Source organism: Lichenostomus cassidix, chromosome Z (assembly GCF_008360975.1).
Source record: "Lichenostomus cassidix isolate B80296 chromosome Z, HeHo_3.0, whole genome shotgun sequence".
Classification (NCBI taxonomy): Eukaryota; Metazoa; Chordata; class Aves; order Passeriformes; family Meliphagidae; genus Lichenostomus; species Lichenostomus cassidix.
This window is the reverse complement of record NC_139511.1, coordinates 3,557,396-3,579,979: the sequence shown is the minus strand read 5'-3', so window position 1 is coordinate 3,579,979 and position 22,584 is coordinate 3,557,396. Positions and strand designations below refer to the sequence as shown.

At 43.9% G+C, this 22,584-nt stretch overlaps 2 long non-coding RNA genes across 3 annotated transcripts; both read left to right on the top strand.

The window, feature by feature from the left end:
- The first annotated feature begins 38 nt into the window (after nucleotides 1-38).
- LOC146424242 (uncharacterized) lies at nucleotides 39-4,334 on the top strand. 2 transcript variants are annotated; one of them, XR_014846969.1, is made up of 2 exons: nucleotides 39-63; nucleotides 891-4,334. It is a non-coding gene; the product is annotated as an uncharacterized LOC146424242 (long non-coding RNA). The 2 variants fall into 2 exon arrangements; XR_014846968.1 differs by having other exon boundaries at nucleotides 810-4,334.
- A 13,840-nt stretch (nucleotides 4,335-18,174) lies between these two features.
- Nucleotides 18,175-22,584, top strand: LOC146424241 (uncharacterized). Its single transcript, XR_014846793.1, has 3 exons — nucleotides 18,175-18,311; nucleotides 19,716-19,791; nucleotides 20,534-22,584. It is a non-coding gene; the product is annotated as an uncharacterized LOC146424241 (long non-coding RNA).

The following is a 22,584-nucleotide window of genomic DNA, read 5'->3' as shown; positions in this document are numbered from 1 at the left end:
GAACAAGAGCAAGAACAATGTTGCCAAGTTTTATTAGTAATTACAGGCTCGGTGTGGAAATCGGTATGTTCTGAGTGCAGGGCGCTGGGTTTTGGATAAAAAGGGTGGGGTGAAAGCGAGGAGAGAAGGAAGGGAAATTAATAGACGGAGGGAGGGACGGAGGGACGGAAGGGAAGTTTCAGGGAAGTTTCAGGGAAGTTTCAGGGAAGTTTCAGGGAAGGGAAGTTTCAGGGAAGGGAAGTTTCAGGGAAGGGAAGTTTCAGGGAAGTTTCAGGGAAGTTTCAGGGAAGTTTCAGGGAAGTTTCAGGCAAGTTTCAGGGAAGTTTCAGGGAAGTTTCAGGGAAGTTTCAGGGAAGTTTCAGGGAAGTTTCAGGGAAGGGAAGTTTCAGGGAAGTTTCAGGGAAGTTTCAGGGAAGGGAAGTTTCAGGGAAGTTTCAGGGAAGTTTCAGGGAAGTTTCAGGGAAGTTTCAGGGAAGGGAAGGGAAGGGAAGGGAAGGGAAGGGAAGGGAAGGGAAGGGAAGGGAAGGGAAGGGAAGGGAAGGGAAGGGAAGGGAAGGGAAGGGAAGGGAAGGGAAGGGAAGGGGAAAAAGAGTAAAGAGAAAAGAAAAATAAGAAAGAAATAATAAGGAAAGTTAAGAGGGAGGGAGGAAGACAGGGGGTGGGAAGGAGCTAGTGCAGCTGATGGGATGTCCAGGGTCCTGGGCACTTCGACAGCCTTGTGCAATCTCATTCCTGCTACAGATCAACCTTTGGGCAACACTTCATACCCACTTCTGTGCTGATGCTGCCTTTTGTTTGCTGTGTCCTAGAACAAGGATGTTTGTCCCAGAAAAGTGCTGCCTCACCTCTGCATGGCCCCTTTCCCAGTCACATCTTGCTTTTTCTCACAGCATGTTGTGAGAAAACCAACCAAAAGTCCTTGGTTGGCTCCATCAGGCTCCCCATGGCCAGCACCAGCAGTGCTCCAGCTTTCCCAGCAGAGCTCAATCTTGGCTGGCAGCTAAACCCATTTCCCTCACTCCATGCCCTCCATTATTGACTAAAAAGTGGACAGCAGCCTCAAAATCTTCTCCTCCCTTCTCCTGCAACATGGATTTTGGGCACCCACTCAGGTGGACAAAGGAATACCTCCTGAGATAATGGAAAAAATCCACATTATTGGAGTGTATCATTAGAGCACAAAGGGTCACAACAATGAAAGCACACAGGGAAAGAGCTGGGGACATTTAGTGTAGAGATGACTGAGATGGGACCTCATTAGTGCACATAAGTATCTGCAACACAGGATGATTTTGATGCTCCATTTGACTTCTCTAAAGTGTTGCAGTTGTCAGGTGTGTTCGTTTTCCTTTCTCCAGAAAAGTTACAAATGAAAAATAGCAAATATCCACTGCTGGGCAACTGGAGCTGCAGGCTCATGCTCTTCCAGTGGCTGTATTTTTGTCAGTATTTTGGTTTTGCCAGAGGAGTTGTCCCTAGGCTGAGAGTGAGAGACAAATCTTCTGGGTACAAATCTGCTCTCCCTCTTCCTCTGTTCTTTGAGAAGCACAACAGAATGTAGGGGGAGAGCTCTGCAGGAAAGCAATCCCACCCTGCTGGTGTGACAGAGTAATTAACTAGCATTTAATTTTACATGAGGGATAGTCAGCTCAGGATCCCAGTGTCTCATTTTCAGCCAGTCTTAATCCCTGCTGTTGAACAGAGGTAATGCTGCCAGCTGACACTGGCTGCTCATTCCTTGCTCAGCCTCAGAAAATCCAGTGTCAGGCTGGTGTTTGGCACTGGGACAGGAGAGACCTGACAAGCTTCACACAAGGGAATTGCTGGACTGGATCTCACCTGGCTGTACTTTCTGAGAAAGGGCAGGAGGGAGAAATTCAGAGAGAGGGCAGCAGGCTGGAAAGCAGGCTTAAATAAAGAGATCAGCATGCCGTTGACAGCTCAGGGCTCAGATTAATTTTATCCCTCTTGCTCCTAAGCAAGTGTAGCCTTTTTTGGGATGCATGTCTAAAATTCCCAGAGGAACCTGGAGGAGACAGGCACACAACTCCTAAACTGGGATTAAAATTTCAGTTTATTTAGACAGAATCGCTGCAGAAGTCAAGAAGCAACCTGGCTGTGTTCCTTTGTTGGTTTCAGAAGGATTGTCATGTTGCCTGACACAGTTCAATTAACCAAACCACTAATTGGCCCTGCCAGTTCAGAACTGTCTTACCTTGTCAGCTGTGTTTATTTGTTTATGTGTTATTAGGTGTTTATGGTGTGAACTGGTTTCACCCTCAGATCAGGTTGTTTATAATATGGTATAAATATGGAAAAAAAAAGAAGTTTTTAAAAAAAGAAAAAAAAGAGGGGGAAAAGAAAGTTTCCTTATGCTACAAACATCAGGTTTGCAACTGCTCCCTCAAGCACTGCCAGGGGAGAATTAGGATATTACACTTGGATGTTAGGGAAAAACTCTTCACTGAAAGGATTATCAACCATTGGAACAGGCTGCTCGGGGAAAGGAGTAATTTTGTACAGGTGAAATGTGAAAATCTTGATGCTTAAGTAGGGAAAAGGTGGCAAATCAAAAAAATAATCACAGCATCACATATTCAGTAACTTCAGTAAGGAGTGGAGGAATGTCAGAAAAATGTGCTAGAGAATTTTATTCCAATATGAGAGCAAAATCTTGCAATACAAGTGCAAAGAACAGCTTTTAGAGATGTTAGCCTGAGGCAAAGCACCTTGAGGAATATGCTTTAAAAAACCCCAAACCATAACAGGTCAGCCTCTCACTCCAAGAACTTTCACTGCCTGCTAGCCAGGGATCATCTGAGCATTAAGCATGGTGACACACAACTGACACATCCTGCAATAACCATGTGGGCAGCACTTTGACTTTATTTTTGTGTCTAATGTTTTCCATTGGGAATGGCACTGGTGACACTTGGTATCCAAATATTAATTTCCTGAGCAGCAAGAGAGCACTTGGTTTCAGGCTAAGCCAGAGCACATCAGAAATCAATGTTATTTTCCCTTTAAAAAGTTTTGGGTCAGGCCATTCTTTTGCAGGCATAATAATAATAATAAAATAATTTGAGGTATGTTTGCTCACAGTGCTAAGAAAGAGCTAAGCACAGCTGTGTTTAACAACTTTTTTAATAGCCAAATCTACTTTACATAAATTCCAGCCCAGTGCAGAGTACTTGAGGAAGATGGAAGTTTTTGTGGGATTTAAGATAAGCACTTATTTTCAAACAAATAAAGGCTGCTCTGGTAAATGGTGTCAGCAAATGTCCTACACCCCTAATCTCTGAGATCACACAGCTGAAGAGTAACAAGACAATGAAATAATGTGTGTAATTTTGGCCCACATGAATTATGTAAGGGTTGCAGCAGTCACTTTGCTAAACAAATTTTTCCCATCTCATACTCACCAGGCCTTTGACTGCACATAAATGACATGAAAACAAATAGCAGTTGTCTGGCATTATAAAGTAAACAGCAGAATTTTCATTTAACTCTTATACATTAATTCTTTTTTTCCTAGAAATATCTCCCCGTGCTTTACATGGATTTGAGGCAAAAGGAGCCTCTCCTTGTAACATCCTGCAACACTCATCACTTAAAAAATCATCTACAGTTTGAAAGAAAATGAGAAAAGAGACTGAGTGTGAGGCTCTGGTATGGTCTTCAAATGAAGAGGAAATAATTTCTTTTTCAGGATAATGATGTACTTTCCAATGATGTGTTAAGTAATGAAGTACTATCTAACACAAAATGTTTTTGTTTTGTTTTCTCTCATATAATACGGGTTTCTAAAAGAAATTGATCTTTTTCTAATACCTTACACTGTTAACACTTCTTTCAAATTAACGCAAAATATAGTTATTATCATGCAAAAGTTGATTTCTGCTGGTTTTCCTAATTGATTACTTTATAGTGAAACACAAGTCATGTTCTGCCCCTTTGCTAAAAAGCCAATAGAAAGTGTCAGAGTGTTAAAACTCTGTATTTTGAAATCCACCTGAATAAAAAAAGCTGTGCCTTTACATTTGAAGTTGCAATTGTTTTAAACCTAACTATCTGATTAAAAGCAGCACGTGGAATACAAATTCTATTCACATGAACTTTTTTCTCAGGGATATTTTGCCTCTTACTGCTGTTTTCCCATTTGCTACACAGTAAATAATTGACTGACTACCAGCATGATCTACGTTGTAACCCATTTCTTTTCTTACCATGGATTTTTTATTTAAGTGTTTTGTGTTTTGCTAAGTTTATAATGGCAACAGTGTTGTGTTTTGTGTTGATTTGAAATAAATAAAAAGCTGATTTCATAATTAAAATTGAAAGGTGTAGAGGACCAGTGTAGCACTTAATTCTGATACATCAAAATGCTCTTAGTGGTTTGAGCTGCAGAAGGGAATTAATGTCTGGGGCTGTGATGAGTAATTTTTATGATAAAACTTACTTTTTACACACATGATGGGTTAACTCCTGCCTTGGCTGTTCCTGCAATTATGATCCCATGGCAGTTTGTAAAGGAAAAATGATATAAAGTGTCTCATCATACTTTATCATCTGCTCTGAGATCTACATAAAATAAATAGCCAGAAAGCAGTTTTATTTCAGCAGCATCTCCAATTAAAGCAACCCTGTTGTAACTTGTGCTCAGGTGCTATAAAATATAAACTTTTCATTTTATTCCTAATCGATGCAGCTGTATAACCTCTCCTCCCCTGCCCCCTTCTCTCTGTTTGACTTGATTTTGCAGTATTTCTGTGTCTTCATTCAGTACTTAACTGGAGTTTCAACACTCAACTGGAGAGGTTACACCAGAGATCCCACCATTCAAAAAGAGAGCACGCAGGCATCTTCTCATTTCTACCCCAAAATCGATTTTTAATCCAGAAGCAACATTTAACAAGACTGTGTGACTTTCAGCAGGCGTAAGGGAGAAAGAATTTATTGTTTTCTAATGATTTCTGCAGTTCCTGATCAGCTCCCTGTTTGTGCATGTGTTAGTGGATTACTGAGTTGAAAATAGGTAAAGGAGGGAAGTCTCCACAATATTCACCACTTTTTTTCCTCAGGACTTTCTCTGTTAGTGAATGAATCCTCAAACACAGATCCAGCTACTGTGTTAAGCTGAAAACTCGTTATTCTAGACATCTCTTGTGATGGTGGCCCTGGCCTGCATGGATCAGCCCAGCCCTGCAGGCCCACGGGAGATACCATCATGGGATTGACCACCCCCAGGCCTGCAGCTTGATGGTCCTGCCTTGGGCGTGGAGACGGGCCCTGTCCCCTCCCCTCTGTCGCCCGTTATGGTATTAGTTCTGGAAGGTTCCTCTTTGTTCGGTTGCTCGCTGCCCTCTGATTGGTTGATGATTGGTGTCACCCCTCCCCTCGTAAGTCCTGATTGTACCACACTCCTGTCAATCCCGTATCCTGATCTCCCCATTGGCTCTCCCTGCTTCTGCCCTCCCCTTCCTGCGCCCGTTAAAAAGCCCTGTCCCGAGAGGTTCGGGGCCATTTTGCCAGGTTCCCTCCTACCCCTCTCAATCTCGTCCTCAATAAAGTTTCTCCTGCTTCGGCAAAACGGACTACGCCTCTCTTTGCCTGGGAGCTGGTTCTCGGTTATAGCTCGGAGCCATTGGATTTCGCCTCCCTGGCACTGCCTTTGGGCAGTAGTCACCCGCCTCTCCGAACTCGGCCTACTAGAAGGGCCCTTACGCTGCAACAATTGGTGCCCTGTGTGAGGAGGCACGGTCGACTGCAGCTGTCACCGGCAAGTGAGATCCGCTGTGGCAGCTCACACCAGACTGTGCGGAGCTCCGCGGAAGCCCTGAGAGAACAGGGACTTCTCGGCTACCGACGACCCCAGACGGACGGCTTCTAAGTTCCTGGCGGCGGAGTATCGGGGAGACAAGGAGGTCACCCGTACCCAGGTAAGGTTGCTGCGGGGAGGAGGTTGGGGGGGTGTGTGTGTGTGTAGACCCCCCAACACTCGGTCGCCCGAGAACCCCTAGGGTCGTCTTTGGAACCAAATAGTGTGTGTGTGGGGCCCAAAGAGCGTGCTCGTTGTCCAGCACCTTTTGTTAATTTTTCCCTTTTTGCCATCTCGCTGGTGTGCTCCCAGTAGGTCTAGCCTTAACGAAATGGGATCCCGTTTGTCTAAGGACAGTACCATGCAAAGAGAGATGTACACTAACCTTTCTGAGCTTTTTAATGAATACCCAGTTCTTTTCTTCCCCAAAGACCTAAACAAATTTGTAAAATGGGTGATGAAGCATTGTCCCCCCGACTCCCCTACCTTAATTTATGATTTGAATTATTGGGATTCAGTTGGACATAAACTTTTGGCAGCGGGGAAAGAGGGAGATCGCACTGCCAAAAGGGTTTTTGCCTTGCATGCTCAAGTTTATAAGTTTATTAAAAAATCCCCTGCTAATTTGCCTCTCTACACCTCCTACCCTCCTGAATTTCGAAAGCAGAGTCATGTATCCCGCCATAGCGCGCCTGGCAGCTTCCAGCACCAGGACATCTCGCTGCCCCCGAGCGCTCCTATCCTTAACCCCTTCCCCTCTTCCCACTCTGCTGCTCCCTTCCCCTTGACTAACCTTGAACAAGATGGCGCTGGAGAAAAACAAAATGGCCACCTTTCGCGCGCTTCCCCTCACAGATCTCCCGCCGGCGCGAAAGACGGGATCCGCCCTGCGGATCCTCCCCCCTGCTTGTCAACCCTCACTTCCCTTGACCGAACTCTGCCCCCGACCCTACCTCTTCCGGTCGTGTCTTTCCCCACCCAAGTGGCGTCAGGGGGAGGGGTTGAGCCGTGGGAAAATCCCATGACCGCATTCCCACGGTCCCCTCCTCAAACCACAACATCCGGCCGCCATCTTGGCGGACCCGGAAGTGGTGATGCTTCCCCTCCTTTTGCAGCCCCTGCACGGCGTTGGCAACCTTCCCCTCTCCCCACACCTAGTCCCACTCCCTATAGAGCTGACAATAGCCGGCCCAAGGCGTTAGTGTGGCAACCAGTCTCCCTAGCTACCAAAGAAAAGCTTTGTAAAGCAGCCAAAAATTACGGCGGTGAATCCACCTATTTTAAATCGCTATTCCAATCTATCCTAAAATCAGAAGCCAAATGTCCAACAGATATAAAAGAACTAATTGGCTGTCTTTTGTCTGAAAGTCAACAGAAACAATGGGAGTCTAATTGGAAGAAAAGGCTTCAAATCTTGTTAACCTCCCGTCAAAGCGACCCCAATTACCAAGCTGTAACTCTAGACCAACTTAGTGGCACGGGAAACTGGTCAAGACCACAGGACCAAATTAGAGCTGTGTCAGAAGAAGTGCTTGCAGAGATTATTTTAGCAGCCCAGCAAGCCTTCTTTGCAATTCCTACCAAAGCTGAGGCTCAGCTCCCTTACACGTATATTAAGCAAAGGCCTGATGAACTGTTCGTTGACTTCATTGATCGACTAACTGCAGCAGTTCGAAGGCAATTTAAAAACATCAATGATCAAGATGAAATCATTATCCATACAGCTACGGTAAACGCCAATGCCAGATGCAAGCAGCGAATAAATTCGCTGTCCCCTGATACCCATATTACCGTCTCCTTACTAATCAACGCCTGCTCCAATATTCCCATTGACCCCCCTAAGCCCCAAGGTGCTCCTACGGTGTTTCTCAACGCTTATCCCAATGCTGCCCCCTCAAATACCCAACAAGGACGGAGACCCCTTGTTCCTTTGTTTTGTTACCAGTGTGGCCAATATGGCCACATTGCGAAAAATTGTCCTGTGCCTTATCCTAACCTATCCCCCTCGAGTCCTTCTTCCCCAGGCCCGAGCCCAACGGTACCTGGTCCCGCCATTCCTGCGCCAGCCCAGCCAGCTGTTTTCCAGCCACCAACCTCCCAGATTGTGCCCCCGGAGTCTTCAAAAAACTAAGAAACCAGTGCGTCGAGGCAGCGCGCGAGGACACAAGTGATGCCTCCGCTCCAGAAGTCACCACCTGGACTGCTCACGAATGGAATGATGGATCCATGCAGGCGTGGTGGACTCAGCAAATTACTCAAAGCAGACCATATGCCACCTGTTACATGCAAGGACAAGGTTTCCAAAGATCAGTGACTGGACTTATTGATACGGGAGCTGACATTACCATCCTCTCCCAGGATACATGGCCGAATCAGTGGCCTTTGCAGGAGACAGTCGCGCCCATTGGGGGCGTAGGTGGACAATCCCTAGCCAAACAAAGCGTCGAACCGGTGGATATCTATAATGCGGAGGGAGTGCCCGCGAGAGTGCGGCCCTATGTGATGGACATACCTTTTAACTTGTGGGGGAGAGACTCTCTCTCCCAATGGGGAACTCACCTAAACATTTCTGCTCACCCTTCGGATTTTTAAGATCGGCCACTGATGAGCGCTCTACCCCGCGCCTAAGATGGCTGACCAATGATCCAGTGTGGGTAGATCAGTGGCCGTTGACTTTAGAGAAACACGAAGCGCTCAAAGCCCTGGTCGCAGAACAACTCGCCAAGGGCCACATAGAACCCTCTTATAGTCCGTGGAACTCTCCCATTTTTGTTATAAAAAAGGAGGGCAGGAATGAATGGAGGCTCCTTCAGGACCTCCGAGCCATCAATGCTGTCAGGGAAACCATGGGGCCACTCCAAACCGGGCTCCCCTCTCCCACCATGCTGCCGCGCGACTGGAGCCTTGCCGTCATCGATTTGAAAGACGCGTTTTTCCATATCCCTCTGAATCCAGCCGACGCGCCAAGATTCGCATTCACGGTGCCAACCATCAATCACTCGGCACCCGCCAAAAGGTACCAATGGATGGTCTTGCCCCAGGGAATGAAAAATTCACCAACGTTGTGTCAATGGTATATTGACCGAGTTCTGTCTCTGGTCAGAGCACGGTTCCCTGGGGCCCGAATTTTGCACTACATGGACGACACATTAGTTTGCACCCATGAGCGGAGCCACACCGACTCTGCTCTAAAGGTGCTGCAAGAGACTTTAACTAAGGCCGGATTCACAGACAAAATCCAGTGAATGAGTCCTGTTAAATATCTGGGAGTTGTCGTCAGGGACCGAACCATTGTCCCTCAACCCCTCACCATCGGAGGGGAACCCCGCACGTAGAGAGACCTACACAGCCTGTGCGGGTCGATCAACTGGATCCGGCCGCTCCTGGGGATTTCTACAGAGCAACTTGCTCCGCTTTTTAACCTTCTAAAAGGGAAAGAAGATCTAGACTCCCCTCGACTCCTGACGACTGAAGCCAAGCAATGCCTAGAAGAAATCCAACGAGCGATCTCCCTAAAGCAAGCCCACCGATGCGACCCCTACCTCCCCTTCGAATTAATCATCCTGGGAGAAAAACAGTACATGCACGGGCTCATTTACCAATGGGACGTTAAACTAAAAGATCCATTAATGATCATCGAATGGGTGTTCTTGCCACACCAGCTCTCCAAGACGTTGACCACACCAGCTGAACTGGCGGCCAAGGTGATCAAAAAAGCACGGCTAAGCTTGAGAAGCCTAGCCGCGATGGATTTCATGTGGATCTGGGTGCCATTTCACTTCAATGATTTGGACTATTCGTTTCAAACATGTGAACCTTTACAGTATGCCTTGGAGGGTTTCACGGGAAAAATTAAATCTGGCCACAAGAAACATAAATTATTTAACGCAAATTTCAAATTCGTCCCCAAATCACATCTTTCCAAATTCCCCATACCGGGAGCCCTAACAGTTTTCACGGACAGCTCGGGGGTTTCTCACAAGTCGCTCCTGACCTGGAGAAACCCACAGACGCGGCAGTGGGAAGCTGACATCCAGGTGGTCTCTGGATCACCCCAGATTGCAGAATTGGCAGCCGTGGTTAGGGCTTTTGAGAGATTCCCAGGACCTTTAAATCTGGTCACCGACTCCTGCTATGTAGCAGGCGTCACCCTCCGGGCAGAAAATTCGGCCCTAAAAGAAACACAAAACACCAAAGTGTTTGAGTTGCTCCTGAAACTAACTGCGCTACTTTCCCACCGGGAGCAACCCTATTTCGTAATGCACGTGAGATCCCACACAGACCTACCTGGGCCCATTGTGGACGGCAACCGGCGAGCGGACCAACTTGCTGCTGCAGCCATCTCACCAAGCACCCCCAACATTTTTGCTCAAGCGAAGCTCAGCCATGGGATGTACCATCAGAATGCATCCGCTTTGAGCAGAATGCTCAGCCTAACTAGAGACCAAGCTAAGGCCATCGTGACGACGTGCCCTAACTGCTCCACCGATCACCTGCCAGCGCACGCAAGCGGCACAAACCCACGCGGCATGGAGAGCTGCCAGGTGTGGCAAACCGATGTTACCCATGTCTCCCAGTTTGGCCGGCTCAAGTACATTCATATTTCCACAGACACGTTCTCAGGAGCAATGTTCGCGTCAGCCCACGCTGGCGAAAAGGCAAAAGACTGCATAAACCACTTTCTACTAGCTTTTGCCACCCTGGGCGTACCGCGACAAATTAAAACAGATAATGGGCCAGCCTACACCTCCGCCAAGCTGCACACATTTTTTAATGAGTGGGGAGTCTCCCACATTACTGGAATCCCCCACTCACCGACTGGGCAAGCAATAATTGAGCGCGCCCACAGGACACTGAAAACAGTCCTGTCTCGACAGAGAGGCGGGAATGAAATTGACACTCCACAGAGGCGCCTTTGCAAGGCCCTTTTTACTATAAACTTCCTCAACTGCTCGTATGAGGAGCCAAAGCCACCAACTTTTCGTCACTTTGCCAATGATAGACGCTCCAAACTGAAGGAACAACCGCCAGTACTAGTGAGAGACCCAGAGTCTCTAATCATCCAAGGGCCAGTCCCCCTAGTCACGTGGGGACGAGGCTACGCGTGCGTGTCTACCCCGAAAGGACTGAAATGGATACCCAGTAAATGGGTAAAACCCTACGTGGCTGGGAAGGGGACAGAGAAGCCCCAAAGTCAAGAGAAACAAAGTTACTTCGCCTCAAAGAAAGCTAGGCCAGATTGGGCAGCACTCCGAACAGCTGGCTGGAAAGGCAGGAAAAGAAAGCAGAACAGGAATCCCCTACTTGAGGAGATTCCCTCTCAATCCTATATTAGTGATCTGGTGTCGTGTGTGTTCCCCCCTGTGATAAGCCCAGAACCTCTCGAAGAATTTCCCCTGATTCCCCCTACCCTGTTTAACTCAGACTAAGATTTTTGTTCTGTTGCAGATCCGCTCCCCTACCAGAGAACTCACCAAGATGTTCTCCCTGAACCTGCTCCACCTTCTCCTCTGGTCCACGATCTTCGTCAAAAGCGCCCTGAGCTGGATCGTCCCTCAGCCCAAAGCGAACGTGTGGACGACCCTGGCCAAAACACTGAAGCAAGAGGGGCTGTGTCTGGGCATGGACAAGGCGGAGGACCCAATGTCAACGTGCCTCATCGGGATCCCGTTGAAAAAGGGTGAGTTCCCTTTTTCGGGCAGCTACCGCGCATTTCCCGACCCGGTGAGCTCTTGGGATGAGTGGGTTGATCATCATCTTCCGTCGGGGAATGGGGAGCCCCAGGAATTTGAGCTACTGGGGTCCACCCAAGCGGAACTGTGCGTCCAATTTGACAGCCCGCGCCGGTACAGCCCAAAATTTCCTGAAGGCATGGAGCATGACCCGGATGACCTGTATCCCATGCCGTTCAATCAAATCCACGTGAGCAAAAGGTACCGAGCCGCAGAGTGGTGCAATTTCACCGCGGCCAACCCCGCTTGGTCAAACGCTTATCCGAAGGTCTTGCTGGAAGGGATCTTCCTTCTTTGCGGTAAGCATGCCTGGGCGGGAATCCCCTCTCGTCTACGAGGAGGGCCGTGCGCCCTCGGGAGATTGGTTACCTTAACCCCAGACAAGAAGCAGCTGTTAAATTGGAGAAATTCGGTCGGATTGGCTCGCCAAAAGAGAGATATAGTAAATCTGGACGAAAAATGTAATGACACTATTGTGACCTGGCCCCGATCAAAGAGAATTGCGGCTTCAATTCTGGTCCCGTGGGTAGCAGTCTACAAGGCCTTGGGTGACTGTGGAGGTTTTACCTCTGAGTTGCCAGCTAGAGGGCCGGCCGTGGGGGCAGGGACAGCCTGTGCTGTCTCACTCATGGTGACAGTGAGATCAGCCCATGAGCCCCTGCGGCAATGTATGCACCAGCTAAGAGGATCATTGGCCCAGACGCCTCCGCCGCCCCTTTCCCATATATAGCTTAGTTTCCAGACTGTTCTTCTTTGTTCCCCTCCTAAGTTGTACCCCATTGGTTGGTTTGGATTATGTGTCCTCCCCTCTCCTGTAATGATTGGTTGTTACCCCTGTCCCTCTTCCCTATGGCTTTCCCGGTTGGCCTGCATGCCAAACCACTCCCTCTCTCCTTCCCCTTAAGACCCTAGTCCACTGTGTGCTCAACGGCCATTTTGTCCTGCTCACCGGGACACCTTGCTGCCCGACACCAACTGCCGCTGACAGCTTGCAGCCTCCGGAGCTCCAGACCCCGCGCCCGTCCCTGCTTATCCGCCCCGTCTCTCCTTCCCCAAACCTTCCCTACGACGCCGCATAATAAACCACTGGAGAACCGCAGACTGCCTGCTGTGCGTCCTTCTGCCGCGCGCCCCCAGCCTTACCCGCCTGCCTTCTTTTTATTTTCTACAACAGGTGACGTAGAGAAATTAGAATGCTGGCTCGGGAAACACGCAAGGCTGACCTCAGAGGCCCTGAGCCAGCTCCTCGCAGACAAGGAGGCAGTCAAGCACGCCACCTTGCAAAATCGTGCGGCCATCGACTTCCTCCTCCTTGCCCATGGCCACGGGTGCGAGGACTTCGAAGGTCTGTGTTGTTTCAACTTTAGCACCCATGGCAAAAGCATCGCCACGAAGATCCAAGAAATCCGAGAGCAGATCGGAGACTTGAAAACAGAGACTGAAACGTGGTGGGGGCATCTTTTTGACAACTGGGGGCTCTCTGGGTGGGCAGCTTCAAATGTTAATAGGGTACTGTGGATTGCTTTGTCCCTCTTCCTTATTATTTTGTGCCTTGCCATTTTCAAAGCACTGTTTGTTAAGTATTTAATTTCTCTTTTATTTAAAAAGAAAGGGGGAGGTGTGACGGTGGCCCTGGCCTGCATGGATCAGCCCAGCCCTGCAGGCCCACGGGAGATACCACCATGGGATTGACCACCCCCAGGCCTGCAGCTTGATGGTCCTGCCTTGGGCGTGGAGACGGGCCCTGTCCCCTCCCCTCTGTCGCCCGTTATGGTATTAGTTCTGGAATGTTCCTCTTTGTTCGGTTGCTCGCTGTCCTCTGATTGGTTGATGATTGGTGTCACCCCTCCCCTCGTAAGTCCTGATTGTACCACACTCCTGTCAATCCCGTATCCTGATCTCCCCATTGGCTCTCCCTGCTTCTGCCCTCCCCTTCCTGCACCCGTTAAAACGCCCTGTCCCGAGAGGTTCGGGGCCATTTTGCCAGGTTCCCTCCTACCCCTCTCAACCTCGTCCTCAATAAAGTTTCTCCTGCTTCGGCAAAACGGACTACACCTCTCTTTGCCTGGGAGCTGGTTCTCGGTTATAGCTCGGAGCCATTGGATTTCGCCTCTCTGGCACTGCCTTTGGGCAGTAGTCACCCGCCTCTCCGAACTCGGCCTACTAGAAGGGCCCTTACGCTGCAACGATCTCTACTGCCCAAATAAACAGTTAGCTAGTTAAGTACTTCTTCCTTCTTTTCTTTTTCTTCTTTTCTTGTTATTTTTTCTTCTTCTTATTTTTCCTTTTCTTCTTCTTTTTTCTTCTCCTTTTCTTTCTTCTTCTTCTTGTTTTTTCTTCTTTTCCTTCTTCTTTCTTCTTCCTTTTTCTTCTTCTTTCTTTTTCTTTTCTTCTTAATTCTTCCTTTTCCTTTCTTCTTCTTCCTTCTTCTTTCTTCCTTTTTCTTCTTCATTCAGCTACTTTCTATTGATGTTGAAGACTGCTATTTTCAGTATTTCAGAAACTAATGAGACACATAACAGGTAATCAGTTGGTGCCTTTACTATTTATTATATATATTTACCTCATTTTCTGTGGTTTCCTTCTACTTCAACTGTTGCTTCATATTCAAGGAAAAAAAAAGGACTTTGCTGGCAGGCAGCCTGTAGCTTCAAGAAAATTCTTGTTCATGATATGATGTGAAGAATATTTGGAATGTGACTGCATGCAGCTCAGGCATCTAAATAATAAAGTAGATACTCAACAAAATCAATTTTTGAGGCCTGCAGGGGCTCCTTTGCAGTTACATTTTGATATTTTATTTCAGTATTGTGTGATTTATTTTTTTTTATGAACTTGAAGTGCAGTATGTTAGTAATTTTGTTGTAGTAATTTCTTTAACTGAAGAACAAAATTAAACTGATGTGATGCAGCATTTGGGCATCTCTTTCTAGAAGTTTTTCCTTGTATTTCAAGAAGTCCAGTTTTGATTCAGAGGATATGTTGAGATGTCCCTTTGCTTTAAGTTAAATGTAGTCTTGTCAGGAGACAAAATTGAGGCTCGAAAATTGTGTGTAATTATCTGTTCAAGGACTTCCAGTTTGTCAGGACAGAACAATAACCACAATTCGAAGTTTGCATCCAATACAGACCTAATTTTTGTTTTTAATATGCCTAGATTCTTCAGCCAGACAGTATAAATCCATCAAGGAATCATATGCAATATGTAATTTTAATTAACAGATCTTCAGTCTAATGAGCTTCCAAATGTTCTTTGGATTTGAGTTTTCATACAACCATGTAAAGTTTTAAGTGCCTTTAATCATAATTACAGTGTGCTAGCATGAATACAGAATGGAATCAGGCTTGCAGACATTTTCTTTGGTTGTAAATTAACATTGTCTGAAAAACTGTTCAATTAAATAATTGGCAAAGAAAGAATCTTGAAAGTCTTTGAGTTCTTGTTGAGTCTCAGAGCTACGGAATCTTTCTTTTTGGTAGCTCTTGCCCTTTGGTAAGTCCAGTGAGTATCATACTCTATGTACTAAGAAAAACCTAAAAAATAATCTGCAGTCCTCCCTTTCTCAGTGACATTTTGATCCTGTCTCCCAATAATAGTGAGCACTTTACTTGAGGGACATAACATTTTTCCCACTGCCTTTCCATCTCTGATAAACTTCAGTACCTGAAATGGTTTGCCCACAGAATTTTTAATGGGTTGTTATTGTTACCTTCATTATTTTTAGTAGTACTGCTCTAACACTGGCCTGATAGTTTTGGAGGGGTGAGTAATTTTACAGAATTTTGTAGAATGATACTAGAAATACTTCTTGTTGCTGAATACAACCAGATACAATCTCTCTTATATTTATGCTTAATTGTGGGAATTTTACGATAATTAGATTTTTATATAGGAGTAAGTGAAAGATTACAATGATTTTATCTCTTTATGCTTCAATACTTATTCTAATGTTTGCCATCCCTTAATTTTTAGTATCAAATACTACCTAGGTGTTTTTGGTGTATTTTAGCCCAGGTAATCCCACTGTTGCACTCCCTGACTTCTTCTAGCAGCTGTTTTGGAAGTAAATACGGCAGTATTCTACCTATAGTAAAGTTACTTGAAATATAATTTTTTAATTTAGCCTAACCGCCATGAGGAGGTGCTGAGAACTGGTTTCCACTCCTATTTTAGAACCTTACTTAGCAAAAAGTATGGGAAGTAGGTTCCAGTTCTTAGCCAAGAACTAAGATGAGAAGTGTAAACAACAGAAATTAACAAATCCTGCTGTGAGCTGAAGTAGGACAATCTTGTATTTGTCAGGTTTTTACAGCACTTTATGGAAAAGTAATTAAATTCTCCCCAGCAAGCTATATTCTCCTAGCTATTAAAAACTAGGAGAATCTGTTATTCTTGAAAATTATCACTGCAAGCTATTACAAATTCAGTATACAAATGAGGAAGCACTTCATCACTTTGGGGTTACTGCAAGAAGCAAATGCAAAGCATTATAATTTCCTTAACCAGGTGCTTGCAGCTTTTGTTACAAAGGAATTGAATAAATAATTTCTATTGATCAAGGTGAGCTAATCTCTGCCAAGGCCCATTCATTATGGATTTACTCAATCAGTGCAGACCAGTTTCTCTTGAAGCAACACTGGGAAAAGCCATTTACTACTTAACCTCATACTCACCCCAGGTACAGAAGGACAAGGCTGCCAGGAGGCATTTGCAGCTCAGGAATGAGGCAGATTTTAAATTAAGGAGAAATCTGTGCATAACACCAGAACAGGTGGATCTTGGGGGATCAACCTCGAAATGCTAAGAAGCTGTCTAAATACAGTACACACTAATTAAACCACAGACTAAAGCATCTGATGAGAATTTTGTGTGGTGATAGAGTGGAAAAAGTTGTTCGGAGCTTGTCTGGCTCTGCCTCTGTGTTTTACTCCCTTCTGTCGTTCTGCTCACGCTGAATTTCACTCCTCATTTTAATGGGCTTGACTGCAGTGAAAAAATCGAAATACACCTCGTAATTCCTCAGGCAGAGCCATCGGGATGCAAAACCATTCCTCAGCTCCCCCAGGGTTAGTTATCACCGCGACTTTCCCCGTTGTCCTGAATTTACTGGGCGAGAAAAATGCAGGAAATGTTCACTATTTGGCAGAATAGCGGCACCCTGTGGCTCGTGCTCAACTTCGCTCTGAAACATTTAAAATCTTGTAGGAAAATCTCTCCAGCTTCCTCTGGCGCATGCTGGTTATGATTAACACAAATTAGAAGTTGTTTTAGTTCCTGAAAGGTCATAGATTTCTTTTTTAGAGACCTTGATGCTCTGCATTTGGGGCAAGAATACGACTCCATCTTCAAAAAGTTACTTAATAGCTCTTGCCCTCCACTGTTAATCTTCATTTTTTAGTGTTTGCTTATTTTTATTATTCACAGAAAGCCATGAAAGCATCTCCGAGGTCATTTACACTGGCACAACATCAAAGGGAGCCACTGTTTGCACTCTTACTCCTCTGGTGTTTAATTTATTCTTTGTAAACCAGCCCTAGTATCACTATTGTTTGTTCCACAAGCAACACAATGGAATTTCTTTATTCATAAATCTCTGCAGAGGTTAGTGCTCTACTTGGAAAGAATTAAAATGTTGATGTGTTTCTGTTTTTTTGCTGGCCACCAAGTTTTCAGCACCCAGGAGGGCTCAGCACAAGTCCCAGGTGAAGGATTTTGTTCCATGATATACAATTAATATTCACTGTTTCTAGATGACTGAAGTACAAACAAAGCACCCAGAGAAGTGTACAGGATTTCTACTGTGTTTGGGTGAATTTTGGTTGTGTAAATCAAAACAGGGCTTAACCAAGGCAATGCTGCCCAGAACCAGACCAGCCTGTGAATATTCTCTATCTTACACAAATATATATGTTTCTAGGTAAAAAAAAAAAACATACATATATGTTTCCAGATATGTTTTCTATAGAAACATAGATACACGTTTCTCTAACTTATACATGCTTATTTCATATACCACATCCTGATTTTGCATCCGTATTTCAGGGTTTTGCCTCACATATTGAAGCAGCAGTGGAACAGCCACTGCTAGCTGACATTTTTTCTGGGATATTTTCAAATGAGAACCAGTTTCAGAGCAGCAATTGGCCACTCCAGTTGTGGCTGAGGTGGAGGCAACACTGCTGAGGCAAGAAATCCACAAGCAAGCTGACAATAAATGCAAAAACCAAGCAGAAAGAGAGCAGGAAGAGTGAGTTGGTGGATGTACAATTGCTTAAGTGAGAAGAAAGAAGATGCTTTTATTTTGGTTTTTATTCAGTGTTGACAGGTATCCATCAGATCATCCCTTCTAAAAGAAAATGACAGCAGAAAAATGACAGCAGAACAGTGGAGATATCTGATTTGTCTTAAAATGACTGAACTGGATCTGTAGGAGGTTAGGCACAACATGGTAGAGCTCTGTGAGTAATCTGCCCTAATGATGAGTTAATTGGCATGTTTAAATACTAACAGCTGCTGAGTGTTGTTAGCAGGATTTACTCACGGGTACATATTTTCAATAATCAATGATGCCAATAACACCTTTCAGGTCTGAGCTGTTGGATATTTTGTCAGAGGCTTAGGAAACAAGTCCTTGAGAACAATCCAACTATACAGCAGGGAATTTAATTAAAAGATCCTGGAGGAAAAAAATTGCATTGTCCTGAACTTTCAAGGGGGTTTCTGAAAGGAAGGCAGGATTTTTAAATAAACATCAGGTTCTGTAAGTACATAAGCAGTTGTTTATCCACTTAAGTTCTAATGCAGAACAGAAATAATGATTTTGACACATCAGAAAAAAGCACAACTGAAATCTGTCAGTATGACATTTCAGTGACTGTGCTCCATCCTGTCTGTATCTAGTGTTGGATGGAGTCACTAGCAGTTCAAAACTTTCTATAATTAGGTCTTCCCAACACTAACAAAAGTCTGAAAACGGTGTAGAAGCTGATTTTTAGATCAAATCTGCTTGTTTTTAATGTGAAATGTAACAAAGGTGAAAGTGAAATAATAATAAAAAATTTCCAAATACTCAAAATACAGTATGTGGGATATATGGGGTGATGTTATTCCAAATTAAAGTTGTGTTTCATGTTAAAATATGTTTTACCATTTGCAAACATGTAGAGTTTCCTGTGCTGTGTAATATGCAAGGGACAACTAGTGGACAGACTGGTCAGGTTATTGCAAATATTGCTGGAAACTTAAATGAAGGTTGTTATATATGTATACCTATTTATATTAATCCCATGGACCTAACAGCTGCTTTGTAATCTTCACGTATTTAACAACAGAAAAAAAGTGCTTTAAAATTTACTCTGATTTATATATTCCCTCTGCAAATTTCCTGATCAACAGAACTGCAGAAGTGTTAGTTTTTCTTACTTTATAATCTCAGCTGGTTTCCTGAACATGTTCTTCCATGGAAAAAAACAGTTGAGGTATGTAAAGTGCCACGATTTCAGCAATTTGGTTGTAAAAATATATACTGCTGTCAGGGGTTATATGCACTGTAATTGGAAGAAGCCTAAATACTTGCAAGTATCATTTGTGGAGAGTAGAGTAGCTCAGAATCAAGCCTGGAAATTGAGTTTTAGGAAAGCTAACAGTGAATTGAAAGAAAGAGATGTATCTTTTACCACAAACTCAGGTCAGGTAAAGCACGGGAACATTTTAGGCAGAAGCACTTTTTATTTTTAGAGACTAAAACAACCCATTTTTTCCCCTCCTTTTCTGAAGGAGGAGAATAAAACTCCTTTAACTTGGGTAGCTTGGAAAATTTTTGTCCTAATTTGAAAAATGAATCTTCAAGAATTTTTATTCAGTAGAATACCATGCCTCAGAAATAAATAAATGTGAACAGAACTAATAAATGTAATTTTATCTATAGATACATCTCTGCTTCACTGTAGCAGTGGTTTTTATATTTCTATAATAAATAATAATACAGACTAATATTTAAAAATATATTTTTTTTAGCAGTGGTAATATTCTGCTCATAGACTTTTGCAGAGAACAAAGACTAAAGCTGTAAAAGAATCCCTTTGCTGTAGATATAAAAATGCTAAGAAGTGTCTTTCAAAATAAGAATTATTCTTCTTAAATATCTTTTTTTTTATTCACCTAGACTTCTACAAGAGACAGGAATGTCTGCTTTAAAGTGTATTTTGGAAGCCACACAGCCCAAAGGGCTGGGATGTGAGGTAACTGCCAGAGTTCAGATTTCTGGTAATCTTTCTAGTCACACTATGGAAAAAGCCACAATAAAAATGAGTTTTGGAGCATGCAGACACTCCTGGTGTCCCTCCCAGGCAGGTGCTGTTGGAAATGCTTGCCTCAGCTCATGTTTGTTGCTTATCCTGGTCCCCCAGCAAGGAGCAGGGAGCAAGGAACCCTTTCCTTTACACCAAAAAAACCCCAAAACCCATCAACCCCCCCCCCCCAAAACACAAACAAAAAAACCCCAAACCCCCACAAAACATCAACCAAAAACCAAAAACCAAACCAAAAAAACTCCACAAAAAACAGACAACAAAAAAAGTAGCGTCCAAGTGTTCCCCGTCTGTTTTATTTAATTTTTTTCTGTTTGTGGATCTATAAGGCACCACATCAGCTTCTACATCTTTCAAATGCTGAAGTGTGAAATTAATTAGTAATTTCTGCTTTATTATGTGGGAGAAAGCAAAGGTGACAGCCCAGTTTCCAGAGCGATGTGATGGTGGTATATCATTAAAATAATAATGGATCGCATAAATAAATAAACAAACCAACCAACCAACCCCAACGGGTAATAAATAAAGTTATAAATTAATATTGAGCTGTTCAGTCCAGACACACACACTGAAGCTTCAGCACCTGATCTATTGCCCCCAAGAGCACGGTGATTTTGTTATCAAGAATGCATAGCTGTAAATATAATTGCCTTATTGATTTCTCTCCCCTTAGGTACCAACGTGAACAGCAGCAGAGAAGTGTGCTGAGCACAATCACACCTTGCAATGCCTCAGAGTTTCAGCATCTCCACGTTTTCTTTGCAATCCTATTTCTGTGAGCTTCCAAGTTTAGAGATAAACCGAAGTGATGATAACAAATAACCAGCGGCACCTAACTGAACTTCAGGCTACTCCGCTGCATTGGAAGCAATATGGCAGTATTTCCTATTTCTGCTTTTCTAGCCTGGCAAGCACTTCCAGACCCCCAGATTTCCAGCTCTGCCAGAAAACATAGCTGCTAATATGTACCAGTTGTGCCAAATTGGAAGAACATCCCCTTAAGTGTTTAAGCTGAATTCAAAATGCAAAAGAAGTAATCCCAAGCCACAATTTTCTTTTAAAAAAGTAAATAACCGAGCACTAAATCCTTGAGGAGGGTTAATTAAATCCTCCACTCTTTTAAACGCTACAGGATGTTGTATTTGAACTGTGAGCAAAACACAAGAGGGATCTCTGAAGATCCCAATGCAGCTGGGAGGGCAGAATTTGGTGCCAGGTAGCTCATGGTGGTCCAGAGCCTGTGACCTAATTGAGTGATGCTCTTCTCATGTTTCCTCCACACAAGAGGTGATTTACGCTGCATTTAGCTTTACGAGGCTCTCAGCATCTTCATTTTTCTACTCTGAGGATGAATTCACCTAAAAGGGTATAATTAATTATTTTGCTTTTAGTTTTCTGTAACACAGATGAGATTTGAAAGAACAACCCCACAAACTGAAGAATTCTTAACAGTCAATTTGCACGTGGGTTTGCATCGTTTTTCTCTCTTTGAAGTCCTCTTTAATGTTAAGTTACTCCACACACCAACCTCAGGGCTTTTATAGCAGAGTTGTATCTAAAAAATTTTACATTAATGTCTCTGCCATGAAATCTGTTTCCTTTGCTTCCACACACAAATGTAATGACAATCGAGAGACCACAGAGAACTGCAAAATTTAATTTTATATTCTCATAAGGTACTAAACCCTGCAAGAGAAACCCTGCATCTTCTTGCAGGTCCAAGAAAACCCTTTGTCTCAGTGCAGGGAAATTTGTCTAAATGCTACTTGCACAAGTCAGGTCCACCTTCAAATAAGGCTCATCATTTATGTGAATGAGTTTTTGCCTTACTGGGGGATCTGAATTCAAGTTTGGCAACATTAACTTCATATTCTTACTGAAACTGCATTAGAGAGCCAGATTAGGGGACTTTTTGAAAATTTCAGATATTATTTCTGTCACCTCAAAAAAACATACTAATACATACCATTCATACATGTAGGGTGTGGTATTTGAACGGGAAAAATTGCAGTTTTACACTAGACATTGAATAAATAAAATTGCTTGCTGTGATTGTGTTGACTATAAGCACTTCTTCAGGTTATGTGAGCTCAACTTAAGGGTTGATTCTGTAGTGTAGTGGGTATCACATTTGCCTCTCATACAAACATTCCCTGCCTGGTAATGGGGCAGAAAACACTTAGCTATTTCCAAATTTATCAAAGCTGGACTCAAATTATTTTAGAAGTCTTTTCCAACTAGGATTTTAAGTACAGAAAGCAGAGCTTTATCCATTGTCACCACACAAGGGAAAATTAAATCTGCTGGGTCTGAGCTGTGCCTTGGTATGGGTGATTTTTACATATATTCTTTCTCATTCCTGTGCAATCCATCAGCCTAAAAACCCTAGAAATTATGGCTGCAGAAGAGCAAGACTTTTCCCAGAAATAAAATTTTATTAGCAAGCTTCAAGAATTTGAAGTGGCAGGTTGTCAGAGCCTAGTGTAATCAGATATTTTGGGCTCTTTTTCAAAACACTAGGAGTTCACTTGAAACAGGATAAAAAATTATTTTTAAGAGGTGATATTGCAAAACAGCGAAAGGAAAAAAAAGTCTTTTTATTCTCTGCAATGGTGATAATCTGTTCTGTTTATTTTTATGCCACTGTCTGTTAATTTACATTATGGCGTCTTAAAAATTAAAAAAAGGGGTTTAACTAAGAAGTACCCTTAGAGGCATACTTTA